General features: G+C 47.3%; 1 protein-coding gene across 1 annotated transcript in view; it reads left to right on the top strand.

Moving 5' to 3' along the window:
* Positions 1-399: 399 nt before the first annotated feature.
* Positions 400-19,095, top strand: part of LRP5 (LDL receptor related protein 5) — a gene marked incomplete at its 5' end in the record, with an annotated part of 215,876 nt that continues 197,180 nt past the window's right edge. The window contains one exon of the mRNA XM_084262641.1: positions 400-450. The remainder of the gene's footprint in view (positions 451-19,095) is intronic.

Genomic DNA, 19,095 nt, shown 5'->3' with positions numbered 1-19,095 from the left:
CCCGGCAGGCCGGGCTCAGCCGCCACACGAGCCACGTGTCACGCATCATGCGGCCCGCAGCATCCCCCCCGGCCCCTCCGCCGCTGCCCCCCGGACACCTCCGTGCCGCCCTGCCCTGCCCCGCCCCGCTCCGCCCCGCGCCGCGCCGCGCCCCGTGGCACACGTCACTTCCGTGGGCCCGCGCCCCGCCGCGCCCCCGGCGCCTCAGTGTTTCCGGGGTGAGAGCGCTGCCCGCGCGCGGCGGCGCCCCGCTCCCGGTGCGGGCGGAGGAGGCGCGGCGGGAGGGGAGGGGGCGGGGCCGCGGCGGAGGGGGCGGGGCAACAGGACGCTCGGCCTATGAGGTGAGAAGGGGGCGTGGCCGCGGCATGTGGCGGGGCGCTGGGCGGCGGGGTCCGGCTCCTTCTCCGTGGCGGCCGCGCCGGCGCCGGGCGTGCGGCCGCCTCCGCTGGGGTAAGCGATAGCTTTGCCCTGCTGCCCTGCCTTCCGCCGGGCTCGGGCGGCGGTGGCCCGCCCTGGGTCCGAGGGAGCGGTGCCGGTAGAACCGCGTCGCCGGGCGCAGGTTTGAAGCTCCGCGGGGTGGGACGGGGACGCGCGGCCGCGGCCTGCGTGGGGAGCGGGGGCTCGGCAGCCGCCCCCACAGCTGCCGCCCGGGGAGTCGCCGGCGCGTTTTGCCACAGAAGTTGGGGGTGGCTGGCAGGTCGGCCCCGGCGGCCCTGCGGCGCCTGTGCGCTCGGGGGCAGCCTGACTGGCGGGGCGCGGCGGGGGCCGGAGCGGAGCGGAGTCTCGTCGCGGGGAGGGGAGCCGATGGACTCAGCAAGGGGCTCGCTGCCCGCAGCGGGACGCTGTTAGGCCCCGTGGCCCGCCCCGCAAACCCGGTGTCGCTGGCGGGCCCCCTTGTGCGGTAACGTGGAGCTGCCGCGCCTCCGAATAAATAAGGCTGCGTGTGCGCCAGTGGCGCTGCCTTTGCAGGCGGAATCCCGTTTCGCGCGGTGTCACGCCGGGGTCTTGTTCACCTTGCCGTGCCTTAAAGTTTTCCGGTGGGTCTGGCTGCACCCCGGGCCGTATGGCGAGGTGTCGGCTAAAGGAGAGGAAGAATGAGTGCTGTTCTCTGACCGAGCTTCCACGTACAGCATCCTGTGGGGATAGCCTGTCCCGGGGGATCTTACTCCGGACAGTTCAGTGAGTCCCTTAACGTTCCCCTCTGCTGTCTCCCAAGCTTTGTCTTCTAGGACTTCCAAAGAAAAATCCCTTTTCCGGATCCCGCCGAGTGAGGTGCGTTGCTGTCGCGCGTGTTGGTGGGCTGAGTTCCTGCCAGGCTTGGTCGTGCACCAGCACTCCTGTTCCCTGATAAGTGAGGTAGCTGACCACCTACTGGAGGAACAAACCCACAGAAGTACTGATCCTCCCTGTCTCCAGCCAAGATGCGGCCTTGCTGGGCCAGGGAAACTCGCTGATAGTATTTGGTGCTCTTCAGACCTCAGAGGGTTCGTGGCTGATCAGTAGCTTTGAAAACTGGGCTGTAATGTGCATGTTGATACACTCTCTCTCTCTCAAAAGTATGTGTATTTCTGTATTCATCCTGCCTATCTATCATAATGATCCACTACTATGTATGTTAACACAGTCCATTGCATGGTAATGGATAGTACAGAAGAAATCTGACAGTTTTTGTTATCTCTTATGTCTGTAATAGATTAATGCGCTCGCTGTCCATGCTGGCTGCTTGATTCTAATATTTTTATATAGAGAGATATATGTACACACATATAATTGATGTCTACACACATGTATTGTTCTAGTATTTTTCTGGGGCAAATTCCAGACTGCGTGCCTCTTAGTGTCTTGGTGCAGACATCTTTATTTTTTTGATTTTAATTAAAAATTCCCTGCTGGACTTCTAAACACATCTGCAAGAAAACAGACTTTGCATCTGGTTATCTGCTATCGAAATTCTCATTGGCACATCCGTGCAACCTGCAGCCTCTACCCTCTAAGGGAAGACTCCTGGCACAAACTTTTCAAAGTTTGGGAGTAATGTGCAAGCAGAATTTAAAGTATCAGTGGTGAAAAACATCCGTGATGAAGGCCTGATAGTATGTTTAAAAGGTCTGGCCATGTACCCTGGGTTACCGGGCAAAGTAACGTAGCTCCTTTTAAATGTAGCAGCTGAGGGAAAACGTCACAGGGACATTAAGGAATGGAGATGCATGTTTAAAGCAGCACATGCTGGAAGTGTCCAAAACTTTGCCTGAAGAAACTGAAGAATTTTTCTGGGTAGAGTTTCCTATCTTGGTTTTTTTTTTTTTTTTTTAAAGACATGGGTAGAATTTTCTCAAGCTTTTAATAGCAAGTTCTGCTGATGTCTCCCCATGCTCTGACATGTAGTATTAACTGAACATGTGTACTAGGTGTCATCGTCCGTGCCTGAACACTGCTTTATAAGCTGAAAGTGCCATAAAGCACACCCAGCAGGGCTTTATGTCAGCGTATTTGTAGTGAAAACTTAGGGGGGACCTGGATGTAGGAGGAATGAGCTTGCACACAGACCAGGTGTATGGCAGTGCCTGCTTCGTCCTGGCGGATGTGGATGTTCTGTGTGATGCTGGTCTTAGGGCTTAAAGCAGTTGCACGGATGGTTGGCTGTCATGCACGTGCATCACAGCCCTTGTCTCTGTAGGGGGATCTTCTGCGCTGCCTGCATGCACGTGCTGAACAGTCGCGCTCAGATCCATCTGCTCTGACACGTTTCTGCTCTGTTTGCTGGACTCCATGCATAAATACGTGTAGGTGCTGCTAAGGTCTGGTTTAGATTTACCCTTGTCCTTCAGCTGCTGTTTTGTGTTTGATACAAGTTTCTTAACTGCAAGAGCATGCTGGGAAAACTGAAGGAAAAAGCAGTGAGCTCACTGGCACCGATCCTCAGCTGCTGTGTCTTGCTGGGGCTCCCTTGCAGAGCAGTGGCCATCCATGCTAGTTTGCCGTTTGCCCTGTGAAGTGTTTACTTGTTTACATTTGGCCTGAAAATGTTCACTGGTGTGTAAAGCAGCACTTGACCTGCTTGCTGTTGCGCTGTCTGGCTTCCTTGTTGCTTTGGTTCTTCAAACATACTGGTGGAAACCTGGGTTTAGCTGGTCGCTGTGCTGTGTCGTTACTGTGATTATCACTGGAACCAGCTGGGCACACTGGAATGGCGATAGGTGCAGGTGCCAAAGCTCCTGGCAGTCTGCCATTGCCTTTGCTGGCTTTGTTTTTCTTTGCTGTTGTGGGCTTGGCCTTAAGGATGGGATCTTGGGTTCCAGCCCTGGGAGGTGGGGGTGCTGCTGCACAGTCCTGTTAGATAGGACAGGGCTGAAATGCTGTCCCTGGTGGCTGTGTTGCTGTGGTGGGGAGAGCTAATCTCCAAATGCACCTCACAGAACGTGAGATCTCTGGAATGACAGTTGTGTGAGACTGAATCTTTCCATCACATCGCTTCCTCCCAGTTCACATAACAACTTGTCAAGCATTTAGAAACCACGTTGGGTGCTTGTTTGGTTCTCCTTGTGGGGCAGTGTGGTATGAAGAAAGAAACAGAGGGCACAAAGCAGGAGATATGGGTACTTGTTTATTTGCAGCCAGCTGGACCACCACCCAGTGCAGGTGGCAGGATCCACAGTCCATCTGTACATCTTACATGTGTGGGGAACCAGCCAGGTCCTCCGTTTGAGCAGGAAGTGAGGTCTGCACAGTCAGTGCGGGTTGCAGAGGCTGATTATCTCTGCACATCGCTGCAGATTCTGGCACCTTGGCTTGTGGAGTCTCTGTTGAGTTGTGTCCCCTAAAGGACAGCTAAACTGTGCTCTGCAGACATGGCTACAGAGTGTCCCAGCCCCCATAGCTACCTCAGTTATTCCCTAAATACACAGAGAAGGGGAAGTTGTCTGTGCCCAAGGGACACTTTTTAAAATTGAAACGTTCAACGAATCCTCTTCACAACCATCATTGCTTCTGCTGACCCTTCTTGACAGGCAGAGGCAAGAAGGCATTTGGTTTACCTTCCCTGAGCTCCAGCTGACTTAGTGCCAGGCCAGGAGAGCTGCTTATGCAGCTGTGTATGTGCTTGAGCACATAATTCAGATAGAGAAGGTGTGCTGGTTTGAGATCTATTTGATGAAAAAAAGTGAGGGGCGAGGGAAAAGTAGTTTGATGCAATGGATTTTGTGTATCTGTGTTGGACTTGGGAAGACTTTGCAGCACTTTAACTAAGTCTGGTTTAGATCACCTAAGTTAAACTCCCAATACAACTTGTGTCTGGAGGCCAGAGTGAGATCTCATTAATTACTGAGTTGTCATCTCTATCCTTCTTTGGCTTCTCTGTATGAAAAGGGAGGATAAACCTTTCCACTCTTCCATTTCCTTGTGAAAATGCTTTGACAGTCTCAGAGAGGAATATTTTATACCTTTTTTTTTTTTTTGCCTATCCTTTCCGCTCTAGTCCTACTGTTTCCAGGCCTTCATTGGCTCTTGCTTCCCCCAAAGGTGCAATAATTCCTGACAACAAGAAAATTCCAAGTGTTTGCCTGGTTAGTTTCTACACTCAAATTCATTTATTTTTTTTCAGGACAGATTTGAAGCTGCTGTGAAACAAGTTCATTAGGAGAGGGAAGGTTTGTAGAGGGAACTGAGCATATGTGGATAGGTGAGGGCAAAATCCATCCCTATTCATGAACTGGGAATAAACTGAAGAACAAGGGATAAAGGTAGAGGTGTTATGAATGCATACTGGTTGAAGGGAAATATTGGAGATCCATTTAAGATCAAACAAACCATTAGATGGAGAGGAGGCTACTTTGTGTGTTTGTGCTACTGCTTCACTTCATCATTTGGCAATGTATGTCATCTGAATCTTACTATTGGCTGGTTTTGATTTGTTTGTGATTTATGGTATAGGAATGCCCCTCTTCCCCCTGCTCCTTCAGAAAAAACAAACCCCACAGCAGGTATTTCTGGATGTTCCTGAGATGCTTTTAATGACACTCTTACTAAAAATATGCTTTCCTAGGAAAAGTAGACTGTTGTGTAGGTCATGCACTAAACTGGATTTCAGCAGTCTGTTTTCACACCCAGTTCTGACCCATTCCCCTATAGCTGTGCACAAACAGATTGGTCTTCTCACGCCTTTTTCTACCCTGTGAGATAAGGGAGGGTTGATCTGTCTTACCTATGTTCTGCTCTTTTGAGCTGATGCCCTCTTGTGCTGTGGGCTGACCTGTGTTACAAAGGTTGGGCTGGTGTATTTGTGTCAGCAAAGCTCCTTTACGTCATCATCCTTTGGATGGACCTTTACATCATCGGCATGTCTGTCTGCTTGTGGCAGCACCTGGACTTAAACTCCCATATCTATTTAAAAAAGGAGAGCAAGGTGGAAAAGAAGTTGTCTATTTTTTTTTGGAGAGTGGCTTATTAAGGGTGTTAAGGATGGGAGTTTCTGGTGGGTGAGAAATGCTCAGTGATAAGTTGAAATTCTCCATGACCAAGCAATGAGCCTTTACTGCCTAGATCTCTATCTGCAGTAAATAGGTGTTAGTCTAATGGTTAACTTAAGTAATAAGTATTAAGATTTTGTCTGCCTTTCCCAACTGTGCTGATCAGACTTTTTTCCCTTCTTCTTTCTAAGGCTCTTCATATCCTAGCTGATCTGGAAAGGTGGTGGTGTCACTAGGATTTCATAGCAACTTCTGTGAATCTTCACGTGAGTTTCAGGCACTCTTTGACCCAATGAGGCTTAAAATAAAGGAGCAATATGCTTCCCTCCTCTAATAGAAAACAGAAAACATTCTATATCCAGGTTTTGTTAAAAAAAAAAACCTACAAACCCAACAAACAAAGCAGGTTTGGAAACGATCACATTCATGAGCATGGTGAGAAGTGCTGAGACTGTAGGCATTGCCACCTGGTCTGAGTGAAAATTTGAGATCAGCTTTGAAAATGGCAAACCCAATTCCCTCCCTGGGAATTTTATGTCATTAGTCTTTTCTGTTAATGAATCCTGATTATCTAGAGCTTTACAAATGGGCAAAACCTATTTAATATTTCAAGTTCTTTTTTTATACCAAGGCTTTTGTGGGGGATAGTCATAGAAACTTCCTTGGTTTGTAATACAGGTGATGTTGCATCTTTCCAGTATTTGCTTAGGCTGATGTAGAACTTTTGGTATGTATCTCAGGTGCTTTCCCTGCCTGGAAATGGCTTTGTTGGCAAGAATAGCAGCTCCTGCATTGTCTTAAGGTGGTACTGCTATGCAAAGCTCCTTTAGCAACACAAAGCCTTAAGTACTATGTCTGAACACCACCTTTCACTAGACAAGTGAGGTGGAGCATAAGCCCTCAGAAGGTGACAGTTCTCCTGACAGTCTGTTGAGCTATATCACATGGCTATTAGTAATGTGAATTGTCCTTCACCTCTACATTTGTAGAGGCTTCAGTTCTTGAACTGGTGGTGGGACTTTGTGGAGTCTCTCCTGTGAGGAAAGGCTGAGAGAGCTGGGACTGCTCAGCCTGGAGAGACAAGACAAGACTCAGGGGGATCTTAAAATTCTATATAAATAATTGAAGGGTGAGTGTTCTTTTCAGTGGTGCCCAGTGACAGGACCAGAGGCAAGGGGACAGACTGAAACACTGGAGGGAGGTTCCCTCTCAACATCAGGAAGCACTGATAAGGATGATTGGGCCCTGACACAGGTTGCACAGGAAGATTGTGGAGTCTGTGCCCTTGGAGATACTCAGAAGCCATCTGGCTGTGGTCTTGGGCAACTGGCTCTGGTGGTGCTGCTGACCAGATGGCTGCAGAGGTCACTTTGAACCTTAGCCATTCAGCGATTCTCTGAAAAATGTGCAGAGAACTCCTTTAGTGTCTAGCTCAAAGTGGCAAGGCATAGCTAGCTGAGTTACCTGGTGCAAAATAAACCTAGTTTGTGTGGTGCCTAGGTTCCTGTGTCTCTAAAAGACCTTCTGACCTTTGTCATCTGAACTGTATGTCCACACCATTGCTTCTGTGCCTGTAAAAATGATGCAGTGGATGTTTGATCAGTAAGAGCTGTAGGACTTGCACAGTAAACTGACTGATGAATATGTTAGCTGGCCTTAGGTGCATGAGACTGTGTGTGAGGTAGAAGCAGAGGTCTGTCTAGTACAGTATTGTCTTCAACAGTGATCAGTAGCGTTGCTTAGAGACATCATCCCCTCAACACTTGGTGTCATGAGACCCTCTGGCAGTTCAGTTAAATCCCAATATCCTCCCACTAATATCGTTCTGTGTGCATTGAATAGCAGAGCACAGGTCTCTGGAATCTCACTGATGGCCCCTTGTGCTACAGCTTCTTTCTGCTTTTTGTTTCCTATTCTAATCATCTATCAGTCCATGCAAGTGTCTTCCTTTGTAGCCATCAGCATCTTAGTTTGTACTAGAACTTAGAAATGGTCCCTTCCCAAAAAACCTTTATACAAATAAACAATAGTCTCAAAGAGTTTTAGATAGGAAAGTTTCCTGCTAGAAAAGCTGCATTGACTCTTCCCCAACCCGTGAAGCATGGTGATAATTGAGACTAAAATGATTATATCTTTGACTGTGATGGTATTTTTTGAGGAATGGACAACAGTTCTTATTTGCCTTGTGGATATGGTGGGATTTGTGTGTTGTGGCTCCAGTTGTCATCTCCCAGGACTGCTGGAAAAGGCATGTGCTGTGGCTGAAGTGCATCACTGGTGACTTCTGGGATATGCCTGCTTTTAGTGGGCACGTTCTGGGCAGCGAAGCCAGCAGGTGAATGCAATGTCACGAGCCTGCTGGTGGCTGTGTGGCTTAAATTTATGCAGGTCACAGGTTCCACTGGTTCTGCTAGACCTACTTTCATGGATAAAGTTAAACACGTGCTTTATGTGTTTGAAGAATTGCTGCCTAAGGCAGATATGGTAACATGGAAACAGCTGATAAGGTTCTTCAGGGACAAGGCTTGCAGCTTGAGTTTGAGAAGTACCTGGCCTGGGTGGAGCTCTAATGCAGATGGCTTTTGTTACCAGCTGATTTGAAAAGCAAGAACATGGAAGTTTGGCTTGTTTTCTGTTTAGCAAACAGCTTTGGGCTGGATCCATTGTGTTAATGGATTCCAGTGTATTCATGGATTCTGGGTTGTTGCTTTTCTATCCATCATGAGGAACAGCAAGGATTTCTAGGCTTTGAAAAAATCTTGCAGTGTCTGGAAGCTGTCACTGAATGGGTTTCATTGCAAACAGCTGCAACTGAAGTGGATTTCTGGTGCTGATGACCCATTCTGATAAGTAATATCTGAATGAAGGAGAGTTTTAGAATAATATATATAGAGAAAATTCTGGTGAGTGGTGTGTGTGTGCATTTTGGTTGCTGCTTTTTTTAACTGAAAGTTTGGGCAATATTAGCAAGCAGTTCTTTCTGGGCGGTATGTTCTCCACTTGGTCTTTGACCCCAGTGAAAGTGAAAACAGATGTAATACAAGCTGTGGAGTGGGCAACCTGTCCTCTGGGAGTTGACCAAAAGCTGCAAATCCTCCTGGCAAAATGAGCTCTTAGGTTACTGTGTGCCTTGGGACAAGTTTGTTTGCAGATCCATATTGAAATGGGTAAGATTACACCCTCAAGGGTTCCTTCTGGGGCTAAAATGTGTGCTCCAAAGTTGTGATTCATTTGCTGTGTCCCACAACGTGCTCAAGCGTTCACATTTGCAGTTGCTTCTGAGCAAGGTGCAGTGATTGCCATGCAGTGAACATAGAGCTGTTACACTGGATTTTGTATGGCAGCTCATCTGCATACAGGAGGTCTGGATGAAGCAGAGGATTTGTAAATAAAACTTGTGTATAAATTTATTTCAGTATTTTTTTTCTCATCTCTGGAAGCGTTATTGCCGGAGGGATGTGAAGGGAATGTGCAGGACCTTTAAAAGGCAGAGGCTGGAATGGTGGGCATGCAGTTGGAGTGGTTGGAGATTGTTTGGTGTTGTAGACATTAATATGCAGGAATAGAGAGTTTCCTATCTTGGCCTGTCAGAGCTAGAGGATTTGCTAGGCAAGGTTTGATGCATAATTCCTCTTCAGATGGCTGTCATAAAAACCCCCCAAACAAATGAACCCCAAAACCTCAGCCCCTTCTGTGACCATCTCATCCTCCCTGCAGGGCACTTTCCCTGCCCTGTTATCAGCTTGGGCAGGTCACTGCATGATACAGCTTCAGGTGACTCAAGTCAGAGTGCCCTCCTGTAAAGTGTCTCCTGTGCCCAAGGAGCTGTGTCCTGCAGCAGAAGCTGGATTCTGTTGGAAAGCTGGTGGAGGCAGAGGCACTGTGCTTAGGGCAGAGAAAGCCTTCGGTTTCTCCACACTTGGAAAGGAAGCTTGGGAAGAGCCTTGCACTGAATGATGAAGCACTTGCCTGTTCAGTTACAGCCAGGCTCCCAGGAAAATCATTGCCTTGGAAGTGTAGAGCAGAGCATCTTCTGATGAGTACTGTTTGTGCCCTGCCTTCTGCAGTCCTCCTGTTCACTGGTGTTAGGATAGTTTAGGTAATTCCTGCTGGTGAATGTGTCTGATACAATGTTGTCAGGCTTAGAGCTGTGTTTGGGGTTATCCCTGCTAAATACACAAATGTTCTGTAGCCAAGATAGGGCTGTGCAAACGTTTCATGGGCGATAAGTAAAGCTTACTGCTAGCTTCAGGTGCAAGCTAACCCTACTAGATAACGAAATGTGCGACTCTGTGACAACTTCTGGCCTCAGAGAGACCTTGTCACAGTGTCCTGGTTGGACCTGATTCTTACATAAAGTGATGTGCTAGGTCTTTTCTCCATTAAAAGCAAATGCACCTTTTTTAGTATCTTGACAGGTTTTGTAAGACTGAGATTTGCTGCTTTGGCTCTTGCCTTATAAGCCTAAAGACCGATTTTTGTGTGGAAAGTACCAAAGTACCTCTTTTAAAGAGGCAATTGCTTCACTGTTGTTAAAAACAAAACAAAAACTAAAACAATAAACAAACCCAACTCCCAAAACTTTAGAATTACAGCTGGGAGAGCTGAGGGTTCCTGCCCAGCAGGCAGTGGAAATTATTTTTTTTTCTTGTTTATGTTTGAAAGTTGGTGGCCTCATCCTGCTGAAGCCCAGTGGCCACTGGTTGCTAACAAAGAAGGTGAAAACCTGGCATCAATTTCAATATTTCTTCATATCACCTGGCCAGCTGTTTAGCCTACCATGTTTTAAAGCCAGGGGAATGAACTCTTTCTGCCTCTAATTTTTGGCCTTTTGGAAGTGAGCGTTGGCATTAGCCAGCTTCTTACTGAGATGACCACAGCTTTCCACAAAGAACCCTTTTCCCTCCCTCAAGTCCTGAGAAGCTGCTGGTTCTCCACTAAACTGACGAATAGAGAGGGAACCTGAAAGGAAGAGGGCACTACTGGTCCTCTGACCCATGCAGTCACTTAAGACAGCTTCAGGAGTTGTTATCATGCCAGATCATATCTTATGTCACTCTGAGGTTCCTGTCCTTCTGTACACGTGACTTTGCTGCTTATGTGGTTTACTGCAAACTGCAGCTTTCAAGGAAAGCAGAATTGGTGCCAATTCACCTTATGTATACCCATCTCTAAACTGAATGCAGTTACTGGTGGTGTTTACTGCTGCTTCATGAGTGGTTGAACAGGCACTAACAGGAGCAAGAGCAGTTGAGAGGGCAGGGGTGGGTTTATGAGTGAGAGACCCTTACAAACAGGTGATGGGACTCTCCAGCTGGCAAGTTGGACTTGTTTGTCTGATGTCTAGTTCTGAGGAGCCTAAACTTGCTTTGAAGGATGAGGCTGAAGAAGTGTTGTACCTCACTGCTGACCACCTGGGTCCTTGCTCTTCTATGTCTATAGCCTTTTCTCATTCCAGGCTTGCAGAGATTTTGACAGTAAATTGGATTTGGAACAAAGGTGGGGGTTCACTAGGGAGAAAATGCATGTTAACTCAGGTGTGAATTATTTAGTTCTTGGCTTATCTGTTGGTTTTGTATCTGATTTCATTCGTCACAGCCTGTTCCACCTGTTGATTCCTGGCCAGTAATGGTGTTCTGCTGTGATCTAATGATGTCTGACACGTTTGTATTGCATTACATTGGAGCCAAAGTCCTAAAAAACACTGAGTGTATTGAAGCAAGCAGTAGGAGCTACTACTTGTAGAGTGGCTTTCGTGTGTTTGCCCTTATCCTTGTCCGTCTTTGGACAACTTCCCCCAGGTTGGTCTATCCTGACCTAGATAATTAGCCTGTGCTGAGGTAGCTTATTTTCTGACCAGGGTGGGCTGATCTTGTTGGTATTCTGGCTTTTCTAGTTCACTGTATCTCTCATTACAGGATCAGAGCATCCTTGGTGTAAAATCAGCTGCCGGAAGTTCCTGATGGGTTCAGTCTGTGCTGCTGCTTTTACGTTGCACCTTCCGGAGGGGTAAGAATAACCTCTGGTTTCACTTTGAGTCCGGGTGTTGCAAGTCGGGAGAGAGGTTTCAACTTTGTTTTTTCCATATTCTGTTGCTACACTGCTGAGCAAAAACTGGGGACTGATATAAGCACAGAGGCATCCAAGAGTGCCTTATATCCTGTGTTTGGATCCTGTCTGACCAGTAAAATAGAGAGCATGAGAGAGATTATGGGAAAACTTGTGTTTTTTCACTTCTGTGTCTTTGGTACAAGTTAAACTGATGTTTGTGGCAGTTGTGATCTCTCTTGGTGACCTGCTCTGGTCACTCTCTGTAGATACCCATGGTATTCAGCTAACCCCATGGAATGGTTTTGGAGTCCCTGTTAGCAGTGCCAACAGAAGACAGATATATAGGCAACCCTTCCATTCTGAGCTCAGAAAGGTTCAGAAGAAACTGTTACAGCCTATGCAGTCCCCCTTCCATGAATAAGGGGTGCTTTGTACAAAGACATTTCTACTGGAAGAGCTTTGAGGAGCTCCAACTAGGCTTATTTTACTTTGCCCTATTAATCAGTTAGCATCCGGACTCAAATGAGTTCCTCTGAGACTGAAAAGAGGGAACTCAGACCAAGCTGTAGGAGAGAACAGCTGCTTCCCTGTTGCCATGTAAGAGACAAGAGACCCAAGAACTGGGCTGAAACACTTCTACAGATGCTGCCTTGGCAACCATGGACATCCATGAAAGTAGGGAGCGGGAAGGATGTTTTTCTTCTATGTTCTGATGACTCATAGGTTTGATGTCAGGCTGGTGCATGATGACTTAAACTAATTTGCTATGAAGAACCTACCACAGGGAAGGCCAGCAAGGATGAGGAGAGCTCCTACAGCATTTGATTCTCTTTGTTTGGAAAAAATAGACTTGGCTAAGCTTCCCCACCCACCTTGCCTTGTGATTTCCACATCTTTCAAGCTGTCAAAGTCACAAAGCAGGGAGGCATGTGTCAGCAACCTTCATTTGGTATTGCTATAAATGTCTTCCTGGCTTGGACAGTGTCACGATTTAGTCCCAGCTGGCAGCTGGGATAAGAAGAGTTTACTGGGACAGCACAGGAAGAGAACAACAGGATGTAAAATATACAAAACTGGTGATGCAATCTCTCACCAACAACTGTACAGCTCAGACCGATGCCAAAGCCAGACCATCCCTGAGCCCTTGGAGCTGTGCTACTGCCCCTCCCTATCTAGCCCCCTTCTCATACTGAGTGATATCATATGGTATGGAATATCCCTTTGATCAGTTTGGGTCACCTGTCCTGGCTGTGTCCCTTCCCAGCTTCCACTGAAAACTAACTCTATCCTAACAAAACCCTGGACAGAGTTTGGGAAGAATCTTTTGAAAAACATGTGTGGCAATAAGCTCCGCGGTCTCATACTGTGTTGTGGTGCTGTACTTTTGTGTGGCTGGGTTCTGCTGGAGAAAGAGGGGGCTGCAGGGGTGGCTTCTGCAAGAAGCAGCTAGAAGCTTTCTGCAGGCCTGAGAGAGTAAAAAAACTATAGTCATTGTTGACCAAGACTGAGCCAGTCAATGATGGTCATAGCACCTCTGAATCACATTTAAGAAGGAAAAACAAAATGCCAGCAGATGCTTTTGGCCACCAGAGAAAGGAATGAAAAGATGTAAGAAACTGTGCAGGCACCAAGGCCAGTGAAGAAGTGGGGGGAGATGAAGCATTCCAGGTGCAAGAGGGAAACATTCCCCTGCAACCCATGGAGAAGACCATGGCGAAGCAGGGTGTCCCCCTGCAGCCCATGGATAATGATGGGGAGCAGAGGTCCCATATACAGCCTATGGAGGGCCCCATGCCGGAGTGGGTGGAGACATCTGAAGGACGCTGTGACCCTGTGGGAAGCCCATGCTGGAGCAAGCTCCTGGCAGCAAAACCTGCAGCCTGTGAAGAGACCAACCCATGCTGCAGCAGGCTTGCTGGGGGACTCGTGACTCTGGCAGGGACCAGGCTGGAGCCGTCTGGGCCCAAAGGTCAGCACCCCGTGGAGGGGAGCTGTGGTGAGGCAAGTAGTGAGGAATTGAAGCCCCAACAGAAAGGAATCATGGAGAAGCTTGTGGAGCACTGTCTCCCATAGGTGTGACCCCATGCTGGAGCAGGGGAAGAGTGTGAGGAATGCCACCCCCGCCCCTTCCCCCAGCTAAGAAAGAAAACAACTAGTGAGGAACTGGCCGAAAACCCCATTCCCTGCCCCTGCCCGTGCCACAATGGTGGGGGGAAGAAGGGAACAAAATCATGAATGAAGTTGTCTGCTAAGAATGGAGGGGTGGGGGGAGGTGCTTTAAGACCTGGCTGCACTTCTCATTACCTGACTGATTTCATGGAGTGTGTGGTGTAGTTGTAATAAATTAGTTTTCATTCCTTTATTCTGTGTTGAGTCTGTTCTGCCCATGGCGCTAATTGCAGAGTGATCCCTCTCTGTCCTTACATCAACTCCTAAGCCTCTCAATACATATTTTCTCCCCTGTCCAGCTAAAAAGGGGACTTATAAAGTGGCTTTGGTGGGCATCTGGCCTCCAGCCAGGGTCAAGCCACCACATGTGGTAAGCTGGAATGTCTTTCTGCTGCCTCTTACCTGCAGACCTTCCAGCAGCCTTCGTTTTTTTAAACAGAGTTGTTAGCTTAAAAAGAAGACGCTTGTAATCTGAGAGCCTTCAGTTTGTTTTGCTCTTGAGGATAACTGGAGATAGAGGCATGCATAATTTTGTTTTGGGGGTTTTTGGTTTGGTTTTATTCTCCATATTTCAAGGATGTGCACAAAGATCCTTCTTCCTTGCAGAAAGGAGAAATAGCCCCAAATGCTTTCCTTCCTCCTTTCCTCCCAATACTCTTAGCACTGAGCAAAACTTCCCCTTCAGTCATTTCACTGGGTCTGTGTTTTGGCTCTTTCCAGGCTGTCTGAACTCCCTTCTCTGTTCGAGCTCTTAGTGATGCTTGGTGCTTTTGTAACATAGGGTGCCACCGCCGCTGTGCGTAACTCTGCTTAAAACTGGGCACAGACTTAAATTCCTGAGCAAACTTGCAGAACCCTGTGTTCTGGATGGAGACACGTCCTCTGTTTCTACATAACTAAAATTAGCATTACAGCTACACGCATCTATAGAGGAACATATGACTTCTCGAAAAAGATAGGGAGTGAGAGATAGTTTCAATGCTATCAACTTTAGTGGAATTTAACTTGACCTGCTTTGCCAGGAAATTCCTGACTGTGGTAAAATTCTGCATGGAGGTGAGTGGATGACCAGATTTTAACACATAGGCAATTTTATTTGCTCCAGTAGTTGGTTACTTGGTTAATTGTATCTTCAGGCTGAAGTCGTTGTTTTGTAAGGTCTCTGTTACCTCCAGACTTGGCGCTTTTGATTTTAATGGCACTTCAGACAGAACTTAGTCCTGTGTGTGCACTGTGCTGATTTGAGCTTCTGACAGCATCTCTCAGCAAGCACAGAGCACCCATGCTGCAGAGTGTCTGCTTCTGCCAGCACCTGGGAGAACCCAGACTCAGGAGCTTGCCTTTCACCCGTCTCGCGCTCTATTGCTCTGTAGCAGCTTGATGGCTGCAGAGTTCGTGTGGGAGCCCACTGGGATGGTTCCTTTGAGGGTCTTGTTGAAAGCTGCTTAATTTGAAACACGTGGTACGAGATGCTGTGCATATGATCCCCTGCTCCCATGAGACAGCAACATGTCTGAAAATTTGCGAACTGCTCGGGCGTTGATGAAGCCGGGGAAGGTCACAGTTGTGCCACAGTGCGTGTTTGCATGGCCCGGAGGTGTGTTTGCTGACAGATTTATTGCCTGGTCACAGCTTTATGCAGTTAGCCTTTGGCAGTTCATTTTTCTTTTGTGTTAAAACTAGATTGTTTCAGATATTCCACAAGAAGCCACATTTTCATAAGTGAAATAGCTGGCTGGTCGTTTTTCACAGGAAGAGTGTCCCGCTGAGTACTGGTATTCACCATCTGAACTGCAGAACATGGCACTAGAAGGGGTGAAAAAGGATGATGGATGGGTAATGATGGTTTTGGGGTTTTAAATTTTAACATTTATTTTCTCAGCCACAAAGCGTGATGATCATGAAGCCTCAGTGGTGCCAGCACGAGCTGCCCTCATTAGTGGGGTAACAAAAGTATAAGCTGTGTGTGCCCTGAGAGAGGAATGTAGGTGGGGAACACAAAACGATGGAGGTGGGTAGAGCTGGTACTACTTGAAACAAAACTAACAAAAAAAAAATCCCCACCTACAAAATCCCCTGTGACTAAATGTGATTGTGAATCCGGGGCCTTGCATCACTTCTGTGGCAAAGGGGGAAGGAGCCTGAGCTTGGCTTGTGTCGCTGTCGGACGTGGGCTCTAATCACTAAACCTTCTTCCTCCCTGGGTTCCTGCTGGGAAAGGAAGATTGAGCAAGCTGCTGAAAATCTTGAGCTTGATGTGTACAGCATGTTAATATCTGTGAGTGAGGTCTGCTGCTCAGAACCTGCAGCTAATCCACCTCTTGCAGGGGAATGGCTTTCTGTTCCTCTTGTTGGGAGTGTGGTGGTCGTGACCTTGCAGAGATGCTGTTCCTCGTGGACTCTGCGCAGCCTTGACCCTCTGTAGCATAATGTGCCATTGCCAGCATGGAGCCTGAAGTGCTTCATACTTGTGAAGGTTTCATGTGTCTGCCAAGTCCAAGTGTGATCACAGGGTTTCTCAGCAAAGCTTGGCATTCTACCTCCTCTTTGAAAGAGACTTTAAGGTGTTTATTCTGTTCATCTGGAGCATCTTGAAATTCCTTATCTATTTTCTTTGGCCATTTATGAGCAGAAGAATGGATTTTCTTGCTGAGATTAAGTAATATGTGTCAGCTGGAGAAATACTTTAGCAGCTGTAAACTGCTTTTACAATGTACCATTTCCACCCTAGCCTTCTTGGAGGCTGCTGCTCAGTGACATCAAATTATTCCTTGCTCTTTGACTTAATAACTCCCATCTAAGTTGGTCAAATGTGAATCTAGAGGGTGTGTTGGGTGCTCTGAGCAAGGATTCCGCCTCTGTTCCTTTGACTTCCATCATCTGCAGCTGTTGGCATCTTTTGGCTCATTGCTGGAAACTTAGAGATGCTGCAGTAGACATTGAAGTCACCCCCCCTGTGGGATTGGTGTCATGCAGATTGATGGGAGAGTCAGCCATAGGTAGGGACTGGACTGCAAACTGAAGGGAGTGGTTCATACTTAGGGGAGAAGAAGATGTATAACTTTATGGCTACCTAATTAAAATGGTTTTGCTTATTGGGCTGTTCATAACAAATTCCAGTGTTGTACATTCTGTGGAATTTTAATTTGTGTGTGTGTGTGTACATACATTTTTTTTTTAGAAAAAGCAGCAGCAGACCAAACTGGTGTCCATGCAATACCCTATTCTGCTTGCTGTAGGGAGGAGTGTGCCTGCTGATGTGGAGGGATGTGCCAGCTCTTCATAATACATGGGCAGCTGTGTGTTGTTACTGTGTGGAGAAGTTGTGTGGTAGAAGAAAGTAGATAAGTGATGTTCTTCCAAACCTAAGCTAGCAATGTTTCTTCTGTGAATCATATTTTGGAGCATGTGTAACTTTTGTCCTACTGTTTTGCAGCAGATCAGCCTCAAATGCTCTGATGGCCTCATGTCAGCTCCAGGTGTTTATCAGAGTCACCTTGTTGGTCACCATCTTGGCCTGGACGATAAGACTCAGTGATATCTAGGCACATTTTCCTTCAAAACTCCTTCTGAAAGTATGGAACTGTGCACATCCCACATCAGTCATCCGCCCACAGAAGCATTTTGTTGATGCTAAAAATGGTGGGGGCATGGAGAAGCCTGTATTAGGGCAGCAAATGGACCTTTGGCCATTGTAGCCTGGCTTTCCCAAGTAAGTGGGAATGGCTCCCACTGTGTAAGCATCTTGAGAGGTCAAAGGAACTGTGTCTGGACCAGGGACCTAGTAATGCACTTCCTCCCCTGTAGTCTCTGTAATGCTTCTCTGCTTCACAACCTCTGTTCAGATCATCCTTTGTTGTTGATAGCATGTCAGGTATTGTAGAAACAGCTTTGTAACTTGTCATTAACTTTCTTGAGGAGCCAAAGGAACTTAATGGCTCTAAATATGTTGTTCAGAGAATGGTGTAAATCCATCTGGTCGTGTTCAGCTGACAGTGGGTCAGGCTCATGTGCCTTGGTGCTGCCCCATCCATCACCAGACTTACCCATGTGTACAACTTCAGCTTGGAGATGAGCTTAGGAAGCCAAATGCTTCTCAAGATTGCAGCACAGATTCCAGGCCTCCTGCTTTCTAGCCTTGATTCTCAAAATGAGATGGGCTTGTGTTCCTTAGCAAAATCTGGTTTAATTCTGGCTTTCTAAATTGTGAACTATAGCACTTGTTTTGAGGGCTGACAACATGTGAAGTGTTTAGCAGCAATTGCAAGTCGAAACCAGGCCTTATGTCTTCTCAGTTTGATGGGAGAGTAGCATTATTTTCTGCAGAAGATGTTCCACCCTTGCTTTCCCTGGTTTGATAGTATATGGAGGGTAGATTTCATTGCAGCTCTTTGCCCTTATTTCATGCCCAGTCCATGCACGCTTGTAGGTGTGAATCTTGGGGCAGTGTCTGCTGGCTCTTTGATGACAGCTCAAAGGAGCTTGTGATGCCCTAAGTGATTTGCTGTGCTTGCTTTGTACCTGTGAACTCTAAAATGCTCGTTCCCTCTTGACTGGCTCTAAATCTCTCCTTTCACCTTCTTGCATCACTTGCATGCATCTTGCTGCTGCTTAACCAGAAGCAACTGGTGCTGGCTGGGAGGGCTTGGAGGCAAGGGGTTTGTATTCCAAAGGCTTCACTCTGCTCTTGCAACATCACCCCAATCAATGATGTTTGAAATAATACTTTGAAATTTTTTTTTCTTTTTCTCTCCTCACAAATTCCTTGGCTCAAGCACAGGGAGATCAGCAAGAAGGGAGGAACACTTCAGCAACCCAGCAGGCAATGCCCTTTGGATGTGTGTACATTGTAAAGTCATCAGTCACTCAGTTGTTGACTCAGAGTTATTCTGGTTTTCCAGTGTTCTTGTTCCCTGCTGAGTTATAGCCACAGATGGTAAAAGTAAACTTTGCAGTTTTTGGAGTAGAGTCTTTTCCCAGATTTTATGTGTTGCTGTCTTTTGTGGCTTGCTCTAACTTTTAATTTCCTTGGGGATGCTCTACAGATGGAGAAGGTAGTACTTAAAGAGTGAAATCTGCCCTGATTTCTCAGAATTACCTCTGATGGGAACAGTAGCATTAGTATCTTCCTTTGTGCTGTCTGATGGTTTCTTCTGGGGAGCAACGTGATCTGGAGAAGCAGCTTTAGCTGGTGCTTCTTTGGGATGTAGGGGTGTGGGTGCTCAGTGGTGTCTCTGACTACAGATGGAGCCATGTAGGACTGTCTAGAAATATGAGGGAACAGGTTGCCCAGGGAGATGGTGGCTGCCCCCTCCCTGGAGCTGTTCAGGGTCAGGTTGGATGGGGCCTTGAGCAGCCTGGTGTAGTGAGAGGTGTCTCTGCCCATGCAGGGGGTTGGAGCGCCATGGTC

This window comes from Gallinula chloropus, assembly GCF_964237585.1.
Source record: "Gallinula chloropus genome assembly, chromosome: 4".
In the NCBI taxonomy this organism is placed as follows: Eukaryota; Metazoa; Chordata; class Aves; order Gruiformes; family Rallidae; genus Gallinula; species Gallinula chloropus.
This window is presented reverse-complemented; position numbering and strand designations above follow the sequence as displayed.